This window comes from Marmota marmota, unplaced genomic scaffold (assembly GCF_001458135.2).
Source record: "Marmota marmota marmota unplaced genomic scaffold, marMar, whole genome shotgun sequence".
Classification (NCBI taxonomy): domain Eukaryota; kingdom Metazoa; phylum Chordata; class Mammalia; order Rodentia; family Sciuridae; genus Marmota; species Marmota marmota.
Window position 1 is genome coordinate 4,447,353 of NW_026000196.1, and position 20,992 is coordinate 4,468,344.

The following is a 20,992-nucleotide window of genomic DNA, read 5'->3' on the forward strand; positions in this document are numbered from 1 at the left end:
CTAAAAAACTACTAAGCATGAATGCAATATATGGAATATTTTTATTACTTATAGTGCTCATGTTGTACATGAGACCTCTAGATGTGTTCATTCTGTGTATCTGCTACTTTGAATCCTCTGAACTACCTCTCTGCACTCCACCAGTGTTTTCTCTATATCTGTATATTTGAGCTTTTTTTAGTTTTTATATTTCTCATATAAGATCATGCAATATTTTTATTTTGAGACAGGATCTCGCTAGTTGTTAAGGTCCTCACTAAGTTGCTGAGGCTGGCCTCAAACTTGTGATCGTTTTTTGCTGCAGCCTACAGAGTCCTGGGATTTCAGGCGGGCGCCATTACACCCAGCCAACGCTGAGATTTTCAATCCTGTCACAGTCCGGATCCCAGATGCTTTTTCCACATAAACCCTTCACCAATACTAAGCAATACACAAAAAAACATTGACTCCACAAACCAGCCCTAGAGGCCCGGGATTTACTGTCACTTGACCTTCCTTTTTGGATTCTGATTGGGTTTCCTACAGTCATCCCCCCCTAGGGGGCGGGAATAACTGCCAGTGGCAATGTTATTGGTCAACTGCCTCAGGACGTAGCCAATCAGAACCCTCCGACTTGTGGCGCGCAGTGGGCTGGCGCCCGGCGCGGAGGCCGTGGTGGCGGCGCGCGGAGTTCGGATTCTGGTTCGGCCCAGCAGTATCGTGCGTGAGGGGTGAGTGCCTTGAGCCGCTTGTGAAATTACGTGTGGGCTCTCATGGGCCTAGTTCCTTTCCCGGCAGCCCGGCTCAGAGCTGGAGGCCTCGCTGGTTCCCCTGTTGTTTACCGGTTCTCTTAGGCTCCCCGAGGCCTACCGAAACAGAGGCCAACCTTGCCGGGTCCCTCCCGGCGTCGGTGGCAGAGCCGGGCCTACCACGCATCCTGTTGACCACGTACTCCCGTGGCTAACACAGTAATTGCGTAGAGTAACCGCGGCGTGATCTTGACCCCGAGTCTGGCACTGCCCCCGTTTCCCTCCCGAGGGGAAATTCAAAAGCCTTGCTCTGTTTGAGTGTCTATTGTGTGCCATGTGCCTCGCCCCCATTATCATGCAATTGTAGCTTTACTGCACTCTCGCAAAGCGTTGTGGTTAAGAACAGACTGCATCAGATTGCCAGGGTTTGAATCCTGGCTCTGGACGCACTAGCTCTATTCACATGTTACTTAGTTTCCGTCAGTCACAAGGGAAAAAAATGATCTTCCTGAAGTTTTATTAGGATTAAATGATTTAATACATGCAGTAAATGCTTCGAAGAGTTCCTGGAACACGGTAAGGGTTCTGTTATTACCCAGAAGTAGGGAAATTTGTCTTCATTTTAGGCATGAAGAATTTGAGCCACAAAGAGATGATCTCATAAATGATAGAGATCTGAACTAAAAGCTGCCTGACCCCAAAGCATCAAACTCACATCATCAGGCTTTCTTCCACACCCCTCTGCCTTTAAATCAGAAGGTTAAATGTTGGTATGAGATGAAGTAGGCACCTGGAAGCGCCTGATGCCACCAATTTAGATAAATAGACACTCATGTACCACAGTCTAAGGGGCAGGAATGAGAGACTGGGTGAGAGATCAGGAAACAAAGGATGCAGGTAGAACTTTGGAGAATAGATTCAGTTGAATCAACATTTTGTTAGATGGGCTGGTATACTGTCAGAAAGTTGCTTATAGTTTACTTGGAGGAAACGAGATTTCTAGGTCTTAAGTCTTTTTGAGGGATGATGGTGGTACTGAGAATTGAACCCTCTGCCACTGAGCCACACCCCAGCCCTTTTTATTTTATTTTGAGAGGGTCTTGAAAAGTTGCAGAGCCTGACCTGGAACTTGATATCCTCTGCCTCAGCCTCCTGAATAGCTGGGATTACCAGTATGTACCACCATGCTCTAAGTCACTTTCAAGGCCAATCACCAAAACAGGCACCTTATCCATATAATTTGTAATCCTACCAGTAACCCAGAAAGGTAATTATTGCCTTCATTTTACTGATGAGGAATTAAGAGTTGAAAATTAGACAAAGACCATCATATTAAATGTGTAGTAAAAGAACAATATGCAGGGGAAATATGTACTTCTACTTAAGAATAATCAGTATTAACTATGGGAGTTAAGGATGGGAAAGAGTGGGATTTCATAAAATCTGAAATGTTTTTTGCCTTTAAAAGAGGAATAGTGGGGCTGGGGTTGTGGCTCAGTGGTAAGAGCACTTGCCAAGCATGTGTAAAGTATGAAGTTCAATCCTCAGCTCCACATATAAATAAATAAATAAATAAATAAATAAATAAGGGTATGGTGTCCATCTACAACTTAAAAAAAGGAATAGGACAGAATTTAATTTTTATATATTTATTTATTTGTTTGTTTTAACTGTAGGTGGACACAATACCTTCACTTGTGCTGCGGATCAGACCCAGTGCCTCACGCCTGCTAGGCAAGCACTCTACCACTGAGTCACAACCCCAGCCCTGAATTTAAGTTTGGTTGGAAGATACATGAATATCACTCTGTTTTTCATACTTTTGTATATGTATCTTTTTTAAGGTTTTTTTTTTTTTTTTTAGTTGCAGATGGACACAGTACCTTTATTTTATTTATTTATTTTTATGTGGTGCTGAGGATTGAACCCAATGCCTCACACATATGAGGTAAAGGCTCTACCACTGAGCTACAACCCCAGCCCCTGTATATTTATTTTTTTCAAGGGAAGAAGGGATAGAATAAAAAGGTCCAAGGTAATTGAAAAATAATTTTGGGAACTTAGTGTTCAAAGCCTCTGGGGGGATCTCAATAACCTGTAGGATAAAATCTCAACTCCTTAGCATAGATTAGGCCTTTGAGCAGTCTGTTTCTCTAACCACATACTCTGCCATCTCCGTTTTAAGTGCACATAGTGCATAGACTACTCTTTACAAACTCAGTCTTGTCTGGAAGGTTCCACTTTTGTTTTAAGATCCTATTCAGTGTTCTTTGAAAAGCTTCCCTATGATTTTTCTGTTTTTCCTTCCTCTGAGAAACCATAATGCTTTTAAAGACTTTATTGTCAGACTTATCCCATTACATTGTAATTACTTGTTGGCATGTCTATTTCCACTAGTTTAAAAGCATTAATTATGTCTTGCTCTTCTCTACTTCAATGCCTACTGGGCTGCCTGGCACCAAGAAGTTACTGGGTAAATATTAGCTGAATGAAAAATAAAAGTGAAGTTGAATGACGTATTTATGTTGTTCTCTAGAATGGCAAGGAAATATTTGAGTTTACTTTGTTTAAAAATTCTATGTTACTGAAACATTCTTGGTATCATTTCAGAAAAACATTTCTGGCATAATCCAATCGTTCACTCACATTACCTGTTTTCATTTTTCATGAATCCTTTCTACATTTTAGCTATAAAATAAGCTGTACCTATTTTCTTAGGTAGCTATATTCATAGTGTACTCATAATTTGTTATTTTCCCTTTTTTAGTATTAAATTATTCTATGTAACTATTCAGTCTTTCTGGTTGTCATTTATCTTGTAAATTATCACAAAATTCTTCTTGGTGTGAAATGGTGCCTCATGCTATTAAAAAAAGTCAGACATTTTCCATCAGTTTATTTAGTGTCTATATAATTCTGGTGAACTATGTGTTTATTTACTTATTTATTTTGATCATTTGTTCATAGATACTTGGATGATCTTAACATTTTTTTATTTTTATTTTTTGTGATGAGGATTGAACTCAAGGAAGGATTCACATATGCGAAGCAAGTTGCTCTACCACTGAGCCACATCCCTAGCCCACATATTTTTTAATATTAATCCTTTGTTATTTGTATGTAATTTCTCTTTTTAAAAATTTTATTTTATTTTTTTAAGTGAATTCTCTTTTTTTTTTTTAAAGAGAGAGAGAGAGAATTTTTTTTTAATATTTTTTAGTTATCGGTGGACACAACATCTTTGTTTGTATGTGGTGCTGAGGATCAAACCTGGGCCGCACACATGCCAGGCGAGCATGCTATCGCTTGAGCCACATCCCCAGCCTGGTACATCCATTCTTTACATGAAGTTACCTTTAAAATTTTTTTTTTTTTAAAGAGAGAGAGAATTTTAATATTTATTTTTTAGTTTTCGGCAGACACAACATCTTTGTTTTGTATGTGGTGCTGAGGATTGAACCTGGGCCACACGCATGCCAGGCAAGCGCGCTACCGCTTGAGCCACATCCCCAGCCCACCTTTTTTGGTTTTAGCAAAGAAATACAATTAAATTTGAACTATTCTTTGTAGTTTTTTGTTTGTTTGTGTAGTAATAAGCGTGTAATTTGGTAATATCTTACAAGTTACATATGCATATACACTTTGGCCTAGCAATTCCACTTGCAGGAATTTTCCATATATATATATATATACACATTTTTTTTTTTTTTAATTAATTAACTTTTTTGCAGTACTGGGGATTGAACTCAGTGGTGCTGTACCACTTAGTCACATACCCAGCCTTTTTTATTTTTTTAGAGTACCAGGGATTGAACTCAGGGGCACTTGACCCCTGAGCCACATTGCTAGCCCTATTTTGTATTTTATTAGAGACAGCGTCTAACTGAGTTGCTTAGTGCCTCCTAAATTGCTGAGGCTGGCTTTGAATTCATAATCCACATGCCTTTGCCTCCCTGGTATTACAGATATGGGCCACCACGCCCAGACTTAATTTTATTTTAAGACAGGGTCTTGCTAAGTTGCTGAGACTAACCTCAAACTTGTGATCTCTCCTGCCTTAGTCTCAGGAATCCCTGGGTTTACAGGTGTGCACTCCTGCCCAGCTCCTAAAGATATATTTTAAACAGTAGGAAAGTATGAGTACACAAAGTTATTCATCACAGCAGCATCTGTAATTGTAAAATATTGTGGAATGCTTAAATGTCCAAACAGAAAATTTGTTGAATAAACATCCACACAATAATGTAATAGCTGCAAGAAGAATGAGGAAAATCTTTATAAATTGATATAAAGTGATTTCTAATACATAAGTAGAAAAGTATGTATATATATTATACTGTCTTTTATGCAAGAAAGAAGGTGAAATGATAGATGTGAAGACTAAACCAGAAATTAATGAAATTGATAGCCCTAAGGAGGTAGACAAGGAAAGGAATGGGGAGGCTGCTTCTCTGGAAAAAAAATCTGTTTATGTAGTTTTGAATTTTGAGAGTATATCAGTGCTTTATGTATCAAAACATTAAGTTAACCCAGTACCACACACACAGAAATCCACAAGAAGGGTATAAACACAAACTAATAAATCAATTTCAAGTAATTAACATAATCACACTGAAAATGGGTTGAAAGGACTAATCAAGTAACTTTTGAGTATAATAATTTGATTATATAACCACAATGTAAAGAAGAAATCTGGGCTAGGGTTGTGGCTCAGTTTAGAGCGCTCACCTAGCATAAATAAAATAAAGGTATTGTGTCCAACTACAACTGAAAGTGTGTGTGTGTATGAAATTCAATTGAAATTGAACTATTCTTAGTAGGTTTTTTGGTTTATATAGTGATAAGAGTTTAGCAATTCTGAAATACTTTCTGTAATTCAGGATTGTGCAAATGAGTAAATATGTGATAGTTTTTTCTTCTAAGATCTTCTTTAATTTCTTTCTTTAATGTTCTGAATTTTCATTGTAGAGATCTTTTACCTCTTTCTTTAAGTTAATTCCCAAATATTTTTTTTGCAGGGGGTGGGGGTGGCTATTGTTAATGGTGAAATTTTCCTCTTTTCTCTTTCAGAGGATTTGTTACTGATGTACAGAAATGCCTTTGATTTATAGGTGTTGATTTTATATTTTGCTACTTTGCCAAATTCATTTATTAGTTCTAGAAGTTTTCTTGTGTAATTTTTTTGGATCTTCTAGGTATAGAATTATATCGTCAGCAAATAGTGATAATTTGAGTTCTTCTTTTCTTATTCATATGTCTTTAATTTCTTTCATCTAATTGCTTTGGCTAGAGTTTCAAGAACTGTGTTAAATAGTAATGGTGAAAGAGGGCATCTCTGTTTTTAGAGGGAATGCTTTCAATTTTTCTCCATTTAGAATGATGTTGGCCTGGGCTTACCATAGATAACTTTTATAATGTTGAGATATGTTTCTGTTATCCCTAGTTTTTCTAGTGTTTTGGACATGAAGGGGTGCTATGTTTTGTCAAATGCTTTTTCTGCATCTATTGAAATGGTCATATGATTCTTTAAGTCTATTGGTGTGATGAATTACATTTCTTGATTTCCTTATGTTGAACCAACCTTGCATCCCTGGGATGAACCCCACTTGATCATGGTGCATTATCTTTTTGATATGTTTTTGTATTTGATTTGCCAGAATTTTTTTTTTTTTTAAAGAGAGAGGGAGAGGGAGAGAATTTTTAATATTTATTTTTTAGTTTTCGGTGGACAAAACATCATTGTTTGTATGTGGTGCTGAGGATCGAACCCGGGCCGCACGCATGCCAGGCGAGTGCACTACCGCTTGAGCCACATCCCAGCCCTTTGCCAGATTTTATTGAGAATTTTTGCATCTATTTTCATTAGAGGTATTGGTCTGAAGTTTTCTTTCTTTGAGGTATTTTTGTCTGGTTTTGGAATCAGGATGATATTGGCCTCATAGAATGAGTTTGGAAGTGTTCCCTCTTTTTCTATTTTATGAAATAATTTGAGGAGTATTGGTATTAGTTCTTTGAAGGTCTTGTAGAACTCAGCTGTGTGTCCACCTGGTCCTTGGTTGGTAGGCTTCTGATGGTATCTTCTATTTCATTGCTTGAAATTGATTGTTTAAATTGTGTATATCATCCTGATTCAGTTTGGGCAAATCATCTGACTCTAGAAATTTGTCAATGCTTTTGATATTTTCTATTTTATTGGTGTACAAATTTTCAAAATAATTTCTAATTATCTTCTGTATTTCTGTAGTGTCCATCATGATATTTCCTTTTTCATCACAGATGTTAGTAATTTGAGTTTTCTCCTTTTTTCCAATAGCATGGCTAAGGGTTTATCAATTTTTTTCAAAGAACGAACTTTTTGTTTTGTCAATTTTTTCATTTGTTTCAGTTTAATTGACTTCAGCTCTGATTTTAATTATTTCCTGTCTTCTGCTTTAATTATTTACTGCTTTTGGTGTTGATTTGTTTCTTCTTTTTCTAGGGCTTTAAGATGTAATGTTAGGTCATTTATTTGTTGACCTTAGAAGAAAGAGTATTTGTTGCTACTTAGAAGAAAGTGTATTCACTCATTGATGGATGAAATATTCTATATATGTCTGTTAAGTCTAAGTTTTCTATTGTATTATTGAGTTCTGTAGTTTCTTTGTTTAGCTTTTATATGGAAGATCTATTCAGTGTGAAAGAGGTGTGTTAAAGTTACCCAGAATTTTTATGTTGTGGTCTATTTGACTCTTGAACTTGAGAAGAGTTTGATGAATTTGGATGTTCCATTGTTTGGGGCATATGTATTTATAATTGTTGATGTGTGATTCCCTTCTTTATCCCTTTTGATTAACTTTGGCTTGATCTTTATTTGATAAGAGGATTTAAACCCCTGCTTATTTCCGCAGTCCATGTGAGTGGTATGTTTTTTCCCATCCTTTCACCTTCAGTCTGTGGGTGTCTTTTCCTATGAGATGAGTATCTTGAAGACAGCATATTGTTGGGTCTTTTTTTTTTTTAATTTGCTTAATTAAATTAAATTTAATTTGATTGGTGAGTTTAGGCCATTAAACATTCAGAGTTATTATTGAGACGTGGTTTGTATTGTCATTTTTTGTTTATATTTCATATTTAATTTGACTTACTTTCTCCTTTGATTAGTTTTTCCTTTAGTGTAATACCTCCCTTTGCTGATTTTCATTGTTGTTTTTCATTTCCTCCTCATGGAATATTTTGCCGAGGGTGTTCTGTAGTGCAGGCTTTCTAGTTGTAAATTCTTCTAACTTTTGTTTACTATGGAAGGTTTTCATTTTTGTCATCAAATCTAAAGGTTAATTATCCTGGATATAAGATTCTCGGTTGGCATCCATTTTCTTTCAGAGCTTGATATATATTGTTCTAGGATCTTCTAGCTTTCAGGGTCTGGGTTGAAAAATCTGCAGATATTCTAATTGGTTTCCCCCTATATGTTAATCTGATTCCTTTATCTTTTTTTTTTTTTTAAGAGAGAGAATTTTAATATTTATTTTTTAGTATTTGGCGGACACAACATCTTTGTTTGTATGTGGTGCTGAGGATCGAACCCGGGCCGCACGCATGCCAGGCGAGCGCGCTACCGCTTGAGCCACATCTCCAGCCCTGATTCCTTTATCTTGTGGTTTTTAAAATTCTCTCCTTATTTTGTATGTTAGACATTTTCATTATAGTGTGCCTTGGTGTGCATCGTTGTGATTTTGTACATTTGGTGTCCTGTAAGCCTCTTGTATTTGATTTTCCAATTTATTCTTTATGTTTGGAAAATTTTCTGATATTATTTAATTGAATAGATTGTTCATTCCTTTGGTTTGGAACTCTGTGCCTTCCTCTATTCCAGTAATTCTTAATTGATCTTTTTGTTAACCCATAATTAGTGTTTTTTTTTGTTGTTGTTGTTAGACACACTACCTTTATTTTGTTTATTTATTTATGTTTATGTGGTGTTGAGGATCGAACCCAGGGCCTCGCGCATGCCAGGTGAGTGCTCTACCGCTGAGCCACAACCCCAGCCCTGTTATCCCATAATTCTTGAATGTTCTGCTCATAGTTTCATACCATCTTCACTGTGTGGTCAATGTTATTTTCAAGAATATATATTTTGTCTTCATTGTCTGTCCTGTCTTCCAAATGATATCATCTGTTTGTGATGCTTTCTATTGAGCTTTTAATTTTGTTTATTGTCTCTTTCATTTCAAGGATTTCTGTTTGTTTGTTTTTTTTTCAGAACCTCTATTTCTTTATTGAAGTAATCTTTTGCTTCCTGTATTTGCTTATGTAGCACTTTATCAAAATGATCTCTTGCTACTTGTATTTTCTCTCTTATATCATCCTTTAATTCACAGAACATTTTAATTATGTACATCCTGAACTCCTTCTCTGTCATTTCTTCTATTGTGCTGGCCATGGATTCTAGTAATGTAATATCTTAGTTTGTTGGGGGCACTTTCTTCCCTTCTTATGTTTTTTGTGTATCTTCCCTACTATCACTGCAGATCTGAAGCTTTACAGTTTTTACCCTATAGGCTTACAATGTCCCTGCAGATTTCCAATGCCTCTCCTTTAAGGAAGAGAACAATGTGAACAGATTCTAATTCAAACAGTATACAACCTTTAACCAAACAGCTGCTATTTAGATGTTTATAGTTTTGTCACAATATGCAGAAATGGGGGGCTGGGGTTGTGGCTCAGTGGTAGAGTGCTCGCTGAGCATGTGCGAGGCACTGGGTTCGATCCTCAGCACTACATAAAAATAAATAAAATTAAGATATTGTGTCCAACTACAACTAAAAAAATTTAAAAATAAATAAATAAATACAGAAATGGTAAGTTCAATTATTACCTACAATATAAACAGTAGCGTTCCAAAAGAGTCTACAGTTTCTGATGGTGGACAAAGAATGGGGGGTGAGTTGTAGGATGAGATTTTGAAGGGGTAGGAGTTGAGGATATAGTTATTAGATCTTAGAAAGCATGAAGAGAATCTAAAGAAGTTGGTTAGTAGCAGGAGAAGAGAAAGTAATTTTGGGGAGATAAGTAAGTGTGAAGACGCAGAGTTAAAAACAAACAAACAAACATAAATATTAAGAAAAGTAAAGAATGTAAAAATAGGAGATTAAAAAAATATACAACACCACTGTAATATACTATTCCAACATCTCCGTCCTCAGTAGCCTAATTCATGAAAAGTACTTGATTTCACAAATGCTGGGGATGTGAGGGTGGGAGAAGAGAGTGAGAGGGGAAAAGAAAAATCTCAAGGAAGATACAAGGATTGTTTTTGTTGGCGATGAGTATCTTTCCAGGTTCCCTTCTCATCCAATAGATGAGGTTGTCTGTTTTCTGGTATCTCCACTCTCAGGATGCTGAAGGTTATTAGGATGGAAGGGTTGGTCTTGGGGGTATGGCTCCTGGAGGTGGGGTATAGTACTTGCCCATCGCCAAAGAGCAATGTACTTTACAAGGATCTACTTTGAGGCCCACTCGTGTGATATGGGCGCCTGGTCTTATCTTCTTATAGACCTTGAAATTCCTGGTCTCTAATTTAGTCTCTAAACTATACTTCACTCACCCCTCCCTTTCTATTTCCCAATCAAGAACCTTTCTCTCCAGAGGTCTTGTGGGCTGCATTCTGGGGGATGTGCATCTCTCACGGAAAGTTATTTTATATTGGGCAGTTTAGGACCCAGTTTTGTGACCTGGTTTTGTGAGCTAATGACTGGACACGTAGCCGGAGGCACTGTGCAGAGTTACCGGCTGCCAGGGAGAGAAGGGAGTTGCCCCAACTAAAGATGGTGATGAAGGTGTCCCAAGATGGAGGTGACTGCTTTCAGCGTTGGGGTGTCACGTAGGATAGGGCCAGGCCGTGTTGTTGAGCAACGTGTTCAGAGATACAGCTCTGTGGCATGCAGTATTGTGGCTGGTGGCTGTCACCGGACTCAGTGCAGTGCCCCCAGGTGCAGGCTACCATGTATAGGGGACTGTGGCAGTGTTTGCAGTGCCCCCAGAGGGAGCAACTAGAGGAGCCCCATGCTGGTAGATGGTGGTCCATACGGGAGTGGCAGCCGGAGTTCCTTTGCCCAGGTTGCAGCTGTGTATCCTGCATGGTTGCTAATGCCAGTGGTCCTACTTGGGCACCTGGAGGACCTGCGTGGACAAGTGACTGATAGTCCTGTGCTGATGCTGAGGCCTGGGGACCCCTGGGAGCAGCTGTCAGGGGTCATCTAATCACAGAGTAACAGTATTCCCACTACTTGAATCCCAGGTCTCAGAATGACACAGAATGCAGCCTCCCTTAGCCCACCATCTTGGATCTATAATATTTTTTAATACATAAAAATGTTTATAAGCTGGGCGCATTGGCGCACATCTGTAATCCCAGTGGCTCGGGAGGCTGAGGCAGGAGGATCGTGAGTTCAACCAAGCCTCTACAATTTAGTGAAGCCCTAAGCAACCCAGTAAGACCCTTTCTCCAAATAAAATATAAAAAAGTGCTGGGGATGTGGCTCAGTGATTAAGCACCCCTGGGTTCAATCCCTAGGACCCCCCAAAAATAAAAAATGTTTATAAGAGAACACTATGAGCATTTGTATACCAACTAGTATGATTTGAGGGTGTCCACTAAAGACCCTTATTCCTCAGCATGGCAGTGTTGACAGATGGGGCCTAGTAGGAGGTGTTTGGGTCTTAGGGACAGAGCTCTCATGCCTCTCTCATAGGACTTCTGCTTCATTTTCTCTCCTCTGCACATGCGCCCTTGCCCTTTCACCAAGAGGGCCTCATCTGAAACCTAGCAGATATTGGCTCTGTGTTTTTGTATGTTCCAGCTTCTAGAACTGTGTAAACTTTCCTTTAGGTGGGCTGGTTTGGCTTATGCCTGTAATCTCCATGACTTAGGAGGCTGAGGCAAGAGGATCACTAATTTGAGGCCAGCCTCAGCAATTTAGCAAGATCCTTAAGCAATTTAGTGGGACCCTGTCTCAAAACATTAAAAAAGTGCTGGGGGGCTGGGGATGTGGCTCAAGCGGTAGCGCGCTCGCCTGGCATGCGTGCGGCCCGGGTTCGATCCTCAGCACCACATACAAACAAAGATGTTGTGTCCGCCGAAAACTGAAAAATAAACATTAAAAAATTCTCTCTCTCTCTCTCTCTTTAAAAACAAAAAGCTGAATTGTATTTAAAAAAAAAAAAAAAGTGCTGGGGATGTGACTCAGTGTCACCCCTGGGTTAAATACCCAGTACAAAACTTTACAAAAGACCTAGGCTCAAGTATCTTTTATAGCACAGACAATAGATACCACATATCCAAAACATTTGATAAAGAAGATAAAATGGATAAGTTCTAGAAACATAACCACCAAGTCTGAATCATGAAGAAAAAATCTGAATAGACCCGTGACTTAAGGAGATTGAATCAGAAATCAGGAGCCTCCCAATGAAGAAAAGCTCAGAACCAAATGATTTCACTGATTTTTAACAACATTTAAAGGAGGCTTAAGCCAGGTATGGTGGCCCATGCCTGTAATTACAGCAATTCAGGAGGCTGAGGCAAGAGGATGATCACAAGTTCAAAGCCAGCCTCAGCAATTTAGCAAGGCCATAAGCAACTAAGTGGGACCCTGTCTCAAAATATATTTTTTACAAAACGGCTGGAGATGTGGCTCAGTGGTTAAGCTCCCCTGTAATCCTCGTACCCACCCTCACCCCCCCCCAAAAAAAATAAAGAAGATTTAACCTAATCCTCCTCAGATTCTTCCAACTAATCATATATGATAAGGGACTAATATATAGAATATATAAACAACTATAGCTCAACAAATAAAAAAAATAATTGCCTTAAAAAGTGGGTAAAGGTCTTAAACAGTCATTTTTTTAGAGAATATATGCTATGATCAATAAGCATATAAAAAGATGCCCATTTTTACTGATCATTAGTGAATTGCAAATCAATCAGGAGATACAACCTCACAACCATTAAAAACAAAGTCAGGTGCAATAGTGCACACTTATAATCCCAGTATGTGCAAGCCTGAGGCAGGAGCATTGGAAGTTCAAAGCCAGCCAACATTGAGACCTTATTTCACCAGGGATGTGGCTCAGTGGTATATACTAGCATGCACGCACAAGTTCCTGAGTTCAATCCTAAGTATGTGGAAAAGTTGGAAGCCTTGTTTGCTATTGAAAGAATTGAAAAGAACTGAAAGCCAGATCTCAAAAACAAAACAAAACAAAAAAAAACCTAAACACTATACCCACGTTTATAGCATTATTATTCACAGTAGCCAAAGGTAGAAGCAACCCAGACATCCTTTGATAGATGAAAAGATAAATAAGATGTAATATTAGTATACAATAGAATGTTACTGATCTTTAAAGGAGGGAAATTCTTTTATTTTGTACCAGGGATTGACCTGGGGGTGCTTCACTACTGAGCTACATCCTAGTCCCACCACCTTTTTTGTGGATGGACACAGTACCTTTATTTTATTTATTTATTTTTATGTAGTGCTGAGGATTGAACCCAGTGCCTCACACATTCTAGGTGAGTACTCTACCACTGAGCCACAACTCCAGCCCCTACCTGGAGTTTTATTTTTTATTTTGAGACAGGGTTTCACTAAGTTAGTTGCTTAGGGCCTTGCTAAATTGCTGAGGCTGGCTTTGAACTTGGGATCTTCCTGCCTCAGCCTCCTGAGCCACTGGAATTACAGGCGTCAGCCACCATGCCCGGCTTAAAAGGAGGGAAATTCTTACACTTGCTACAATATGGATGAACCTTGAAGATACTGTACTAAGTAAAATAAGTCAGTTACAACAAGATAAATACTGTATGATTCCACTTATAAGAGGTGTCTAGAAAGTCTAACTCAGAAATTGAAAATAGAATGATAGTTGCTAGGGGCTGAAAGGAGGTGGTAACGAGAACTACTTGTTTAATGGATATCGTTTCAGTGTCAAGAATGAAAAACTTCTGGGGTGAATATGAATATATGTAACACTTCAGACTTGGACCTTTAAAAATGATAATGATGAGAAATCATGTGTTATGTGTATTTTACCACAATAAAAAAGGACTTGGGCAACCAGAAGAATGAGAAGTTATACCTCATTTATGTATGATGTGTCAAAATGCATTCTACTTTCATGTATAACTAATTAGTACAAAAGGTGGGGGGTATCTTGAAGGAACTGTATTTCCACTGGCCAAATAGGATGTTTTGAGCATCAAAATACAGCTTTCCCTTGGTACCTATTGGGGATTGTAGTTGGATACTCCTTAGATTCCAAAATCCAAGGATGTCCAAATCCTTTATATAAAATGGCCTGGTCTCTCAGTGGCAAGCTGTTGTTTTAATACTGGGAATGAACCCAGGGCTTCATTCATGCTGGGCAAGTGCTCTACCACTGAGCTGTTTTCCCAACCCAAGGTACATGTTTATGAGAATCTCAAAATGTCTTTCTTTATTTCTCGTTACTTCCAAAATAATAGCTTTATGGAGACGTATTTCACATATCATAAAATTCACCCATTTTATGTGTACAGTTAAGTGTCTTTAGCCCAAAGAGGAACCCCACACCCTTTGCCATTCTTCCCCAAATCCTCTCATCCTTCTGAACCCTAGGCAATCTTATTCTTTTTTCTGTCTCTGCAGATTTTCCCATTCTTGTTCATTCCACATAAATGGAATCGGAATCAGTACATGGCTCTTTGAGACTGTCTTCTTTCACTTAGCATAATGTTTTCAAGGTTAATTATCATTTTGTATTTATTAGTACTATATTCCTTCATATGATCAAATGACACATTATGTATACATACACATTTAATTTATTCACATCAGTTGAGGGCTATTTGCCTTGTTTTCACTTTTGGGTTATTATGCATAATGTTCCTGGGAACGTTTGTGTATTTGTTTGAATACTTATGGTTTAGATCTGGAATGTCCCTCAAAGGCTCATGTGTTGAAGACTTGGGCCACAATGCAATAATCTTCAGAGGTATGGATTAGGGAACTGATTGAATCATGAGGACTCTGATCTCATTGATGGATTGATATGTTTATGGGTTCATAATCAAATGGACTATTGAGGTGGTAGAAACTAGGAGGTGGGACCTAGTTGGAGGAAGTAGCTCACTGCTTGTGCCCTGGAAGGTTATAGCTTGTCTCTCTCCTTGCTTCCTGGCTGCTATGAAGTAACCAGCTTTGTGCTGCTACACCGTTCTGGCCATAATGTCCTGCTTAATCATAAGCCCATAGCAAGAGGCCCAAATGGACTAAACCTCCGAAACCATGAACAGAAAATAAATCTATATTAGTCAGGGTTCTTTAGACAAATAGAACCAATTATATATTAAATTGAGTCACATGATCAGAGGCTGGATAGTCCTACAATGGTGCCTATAACACTGGAGAGCAGGAGAAACCAGTAGTTGCTCAGTCTAAGAAGCTGGAAGCCTCAAAACCAGAGAGATGAATGATATAGTCCCAGTCCCAGACTGAAAGCATAGAAACTCCCTGGAAAGTTTCTGGTTTGAGTCCATGTTGAAGGGCTGAAGAAGTTGAAGTCTGATGTTCATGGGTAATGACAGCCATGAAAGATGCACCTATGCAAGAAGAATTGAGTTTGTACTGCTGGCAAACTTCCTCCTTTCATTTTTGTTCCATCCAGGTCCCCAGCTTATTGGACAGAGCTGCTCACATTCAGGGTGTGTCTTTCTTCTTCCATTTGCTGTCTCACATGCTAGTCATCTCTGGAAGCACCCTTGAAAACACCCAACATGGTGTTTTATTAATTTTCTAAGTATATTTCTCAATCTAATCAAGTTGACAATCAAGATTAACTGTTACAGGGCTGGGGATGTGGTTCAAGCAGTAGCAAGCTTGCCTGTCATGCCTGCGGCCCGGGTTCGATCCTCAGCACCACATACAAAGATGTTGTGTCCGCCGAAAAAACTAAAAAATAAATATTAAAAACTCTCTCTCTCTCTCTCTCTTAAAAAAAAAAAAAAAAGATTAACTGTTACAGCTTGTTCCCCCCCCCCTTTTTTTTTTGGTGGGGTGCCGGGTACCAGGGATTGAACTTAGAGGCACTCGACCACTGAGCCACATCCCCAGCCCTATTTTGTATTTTAGAGACAGGATCTCACTGAGTTGCTTAGTACCTTGCTTTTGCTGAGGCTGGCTTTGAACTTGCAATCCTCCGGCTTCAGCCTCCTGAGCCACTGGGCTTACAGGTATGCACAACCATGCCCAGCTTGTTTTCCATTCTTTTGGGTATATACTTAGGAGTGAAATTGCTCTGTCATATGGTAATCCTATATGTAGCCTCCTAGAGTACTACACAACTTCACCAAACTGGCTGAACCATTTTACATTCACACGAGCAAAGTGTAAGAGAGTTTTGATTTCTCCACATCTTCACTAACACTATCTGTTGATTTTGTTGTAGTTAGTTTTTTTGTTTTTTTTTTAAGTTGTAGTTGGACACAATACCTTTATTTATTTTTATATGGTGCTGAGGATCCAACCCAGGGCCTCGCACGCACGAGCTAGGCGAGTACTCTACCGAGCTAGGCGAGTACTCTACCGCTGAGCCACAACCCAGCCCCTGTAGTTAGTTTTTTAAAAAAAAAAACAAAAGCTTCATTGAGATTGTTTATTCACCTTTTAAAAGTATACAGTTCAGCCAGTTACACTGGTGCATGCCTGTAATCCCAGTGACTCAGGAGGCTAAGATAGGAGGATCACAAGTTCAAGGCCAGCCTCAACAACTTAGGAAGACCCTAAGTAACTTAGTGAGACCCTGTCACTAATAATAAAAATAAAAGGGCTGGGGAATGTTGCTCAGTGGTAAAGCACTCCTGGGTTTAATCAAGTACCATTTAGCAGGGCCGGGGATGTAACTCAGTGGTAGAGCATTTGCCTAGCATGAATGAGACCCTGGGTTTGACACTCAGCACCATGAAGAAAAAGTGTACAATTCAGTATTTTTTGAGGGGACTACTAGGGATTGAACCCAGGGCTGGAACTGAGCCACATCCCCATCTCTATTTTTATATTTTATTTAGAGACAGGATCTCACTGGGTTGCTTAGGGCCTAGCAAAATTGCTGAGGCTGCCTTTGAACTTTCAATCTTCCTGCCTCAGCCTCCCCGGCAGCTAGGATTACAGGTATGAATCCTATATCTGGCTCTTCTTTTTTTTCTTGTACCAAGGATTGAACCCAGGGCCCCTCAACTACTGATCCATATCCCCAGACTTTTTTTTTTTTTTTTTTTTTTTTTTGAGACAAGGTTTTACTAAGTTTCTTAGGTCCTCACTAAGTTGTTGAGGCTGGCTTTGAACTTGTGATCCTCTTGCCTCGCCTTCCGCTGCTGGGATTACAGGTGTATGCTACCACGCCTGGCAATATCCTTATTTTTATTTATTTGTTTACTTTTGTCCCAAGAATTGAACCCAGGGGCTTAACCCCTGAGTCACATCCCCAGCCTTTTTATTTTGAGGCGAGACCTCACTAAGTTGCTTAGGGCCTTGCTAGTTGCTAAAGCTGGTCTTGAACTTTTGATCCTTCTGCCCTAGTCTCGAGTCAGTCACTGGGATTACAGATATGCACCACCAAGCCTACCTTAATTTTTAAAGTAAATTTGAGGAGCATGCTGGGGATTCAACACAGGGCCTTACACATGCTAAGAACATGCTCTACTACTGAACTATTACCCCAGGTGAGAAATCAATATTTTGCCCAAATGTCACACATGAAATTTATGTCTCCTGCTTGGAATTTCTGGGCTTTCTTGAATCTGAGGACTTATATATTTAATTAGTTCTGGAAAAGTCCCAAACATATTATCCAATATTAATTCTGCCCTGTTTTTTCTGTGGAACTTTTGCTAGATTTATGTTAGACTTTCTTACTCTACCAAGTCTCTTCTCATATTTTCTGTTGTCTTTGTGTCTCTGCATATGTCTCAATTAAATCAGAGACTATAAAAGTTCTGAATTGTATTCTACTTGTAAGATAGCAATTTAGCCTGCTACAATTTTTTACACACACATACACACACACACTGACAAGACACAAGACTCCTGGTCAGATATAGATAAAAATGCACCAGCAGTATCACACATCACTTTCCCTTGTCCCAGTTCCTACAAGGTTTTGTGATGAAGACCGAAGAATAGTGCAGATCCGGTTCAGTGCAGAACAGGAGAGACTCTGAACTTCTATGGAGTTGCTGGTCCATCGGCATGCCCTCCCCTTCAGAGAGACTACACATTACTCTGGAATGGAGACAGATCTCTCCTGATTCTGAAGGGGAAGGTACTTTGATATTTCCTCTCTGAAATGTAAGGAAATATCACCTGGGAGACATGAGAGGGCTTTGTCGTTACTACTCAGGATGTCTTTGGGAATGCATGGCCCCAGATCTCTCTGGCGTGATCACTGTTATCTTCAGTTTTCAAGGTCATTTGCCACTAAACATGTCCTTTGCTCAGAAGTCTTGGACTACAATGTAGAAATGTGAGAAATCCAGGAAGAGTGTTGTGGTTTGGATGCAAGGTGTCCTGCAAAAGCTCATTTATGATACAATGTAAGAAGAATGTTCAGAGGTGAAATTAGTAGATTATGAGAGCTGTAAATAAATGGATTAATCCACTTGAATAGATTAACTGGGTGGGAACTGTAGGCAGATAGTATGTGGCTAGAGGAAGTAGGTCATTGGGGGCATGCCTTTGGGGTTTTTGTCCCTGGTGAGGGGAATGTTCACTCACTGTTTTTGCTTCCTGGCTGTCATGAACTGAACAACTTCCCTCCACCGCACCCTTCTGCCATGATGTTCTGCCTCATCTTGGGCCCAGAGCTATGGAGTTGGCTGGACATGGACTTAACCCCTGAAAGCCAAAATAAACTTTTCCTCCTCTCATTTTTTTTTTTTTTTTTACACCAGGAATTGAACGCAAGGGCACTCAACCCCTGAGCCACATCCCCTTCCCTTTTTTTTTTTCATTTTGAGACAGGATCTTGCTAAATTGCTAAGGCTGGCTTTGAACTTGCAATTCTCCTGCCTCAGACTTTGCTGCTGGGATTACAGGAGTGCATCACCGTGTCCAGATCTAAATTGTTCTAGTTGAGTATTGGTCACAGCAATACAAAACTAACAAAAAGAGGATCCTGAATGCTTTCATGTGACTTTTCTGCTAGCTTACTGTCTTTTTAGCTTTGTGTAATCTGGTTACTCTGTTAATTTTGGTTGTTTTTTAGCTTAGAAATTCTTTTGGCAAGGTAATTTTTTTTTGAATTTTTAAATATTTTTATTTTTTAGTTTTTGGTGGACACAACATCTTTTTTTAATACATTTTTTAAAATTTGTTTTAATTAGTTACACATGACAGTACAATGATCTTGATATATCATACATTTGAAATCAAATGGGGTATAATTACTCCTTTTTCTGAGTATATAGGTTGCTGAATCACATTGGTCGTACAGTCACGTATATACATACAGCAATAGTAGTGTCTATTTTATTCTGCTGTCCTTCCTATCCCTGGACACAACATCTTTATTTTATTTCATGTGGTGCTGAGGATCGAACCAGCGCCCTGCGCATGCCAGGCGAGCACGTTACTGCTTGAGCCACATCCCCAGCCCCAATTTTTCCTATTTTTCTATCTTGCATATTCTTCCTAGCTTGGCTTTCCTTCCTTTCTTCCTCTTCCCCACCCTGCTCTCTCTTTCTCACAGTACGGAGGATTGAACTCAGGGACCCTTGACCATTAAGGTACACCCCTACTCACTACCCCACCCTTTTTTTGACACAGGGTCTTTTTTTGACACTAGGTTCCTGAGGCTGGCCTTAACTTCCAGTCCTCCTGCCTTAGCCTCCAGAGTTGCTGGGATTACAGGCATGCACTACTGCATCTGGCCTTTGCCTTTTATTTCTCTCATAATATATAGAGTTGCTTTATATTCTTACACCTCAAAGTATTTCTCTATGTTTACTAGTTCTTTCTCATTCCTGGTACCTTGTTTCCATGCATGCTTGGCTATGCACTGTCCTTGAAAATTTTTTTGTGATAATTAATTAAGGCATAGGATAAAGGTATATTCCTCCAGAGACAGTTTTGTACTTGCCAAGTACCTTGAGGTTAAACTCATTTTAATCTAAATTCATTGCTTGCTTTCTTTTTTTAATTGTGCAGGTGATGAAAATTGGTTTGAAAAGTTTCAGGAGTTTATGATTTTAGCATCTCCTGTAGTTAGTCCTTCAGGAACAAATAACTTTTTTATTTTGTTTTCCTTCCTCCCTCCCTCCCTCCCTTCCTTCCTTCCTTCCTTCCTTCCTTCCTTCCTCCCTCCCTCCCTCCCTCATTCCCTCCCTCCCTCATTCCCTCCCAGGCTGGCCTGGAACTTAATCCTCCTATCTCAGCCTCCTAGATAGCTGGGATTATAGGTGTATGCCACTGCACCTGACAGTAACTTTACTTTTTCTTCTAAATTCTTGGGAATGGAAGTGGAATTTGATTTTGGCCCCAAAGACATAGTTCTTTGGCATGCTGGTTTATATAGGAAGACTTCTCACAATAGGAAGGCTCTAACTTCGATTTCTGTCCATCCTTTTCCACCAAGGCTATCAAAACTGATGTTCAGGTTCTCAGGATTAGACAGATATCCTCAGAACAGAAGCAACTTCTAGCTTACCTTACCTTCCTGGGTTCTCAATTTCATTGAGATTTTGTCCTGAGCATTTTTTATTTAAATTGTCAAAGATTTGATGTATTTAGGAATTTCTTTTTTTTTTTTTTTTTCTAGCAATAGTCTAAGGCAATGGTCAAAAAGCCTTTTCTATAAAGGATCAGATTGTAAATATTTTAGGCTTTGTGTACCAGATAGTCTCTATTGTAACTACTCACTTGTTATGCAGAAGCAACCATTGGCAGTATGTGAACAAATGCAAAACTACAAAAATAGGTAGCAGTTCTTATTTGATCTGTGAGTCATAGTTTGCACATTTCTGATCTAGGGTATATTGCTTACTTACTATCCTAAAGACATTCGTTAAATACTGATTCCTTTTCCTATTTTCTTCTTTCATTATACATTATATTTTGGGGACTAGGTTTTTGTTTTTCTTTTTTTAAAGATATATAACATTCTTTTTTTAAAAAAAAATATATGTGTGTGTATATATGTATGTGTGTATATATATATATATATATATATATATATATATATATATATATATATAT

The 20,992-nt window shown here is 38.8% G+C and overlaps 1 protein-coding gene across 1 annotated transcript in view; it reads left to right on the forward strand.

Annotated features, from left to right (window-relative positions):
- Positions 1-611: 611 nt before the first annotated feature.
- Positions 612-20,992, forward strand: part of Blm (BLM RecQ like helicase) — a 92,793-nt gene continuing 72,412 nt past the window's right edge. Inside the window, exon 1 of the mRNA XM_015493039.2 lies at positions 612-710. The gene's annotated coding sequence lies outside the window, so the exon portion shown is untranslated. The remainder of the gene's footprint in view (positions 711-20,992) is intronic.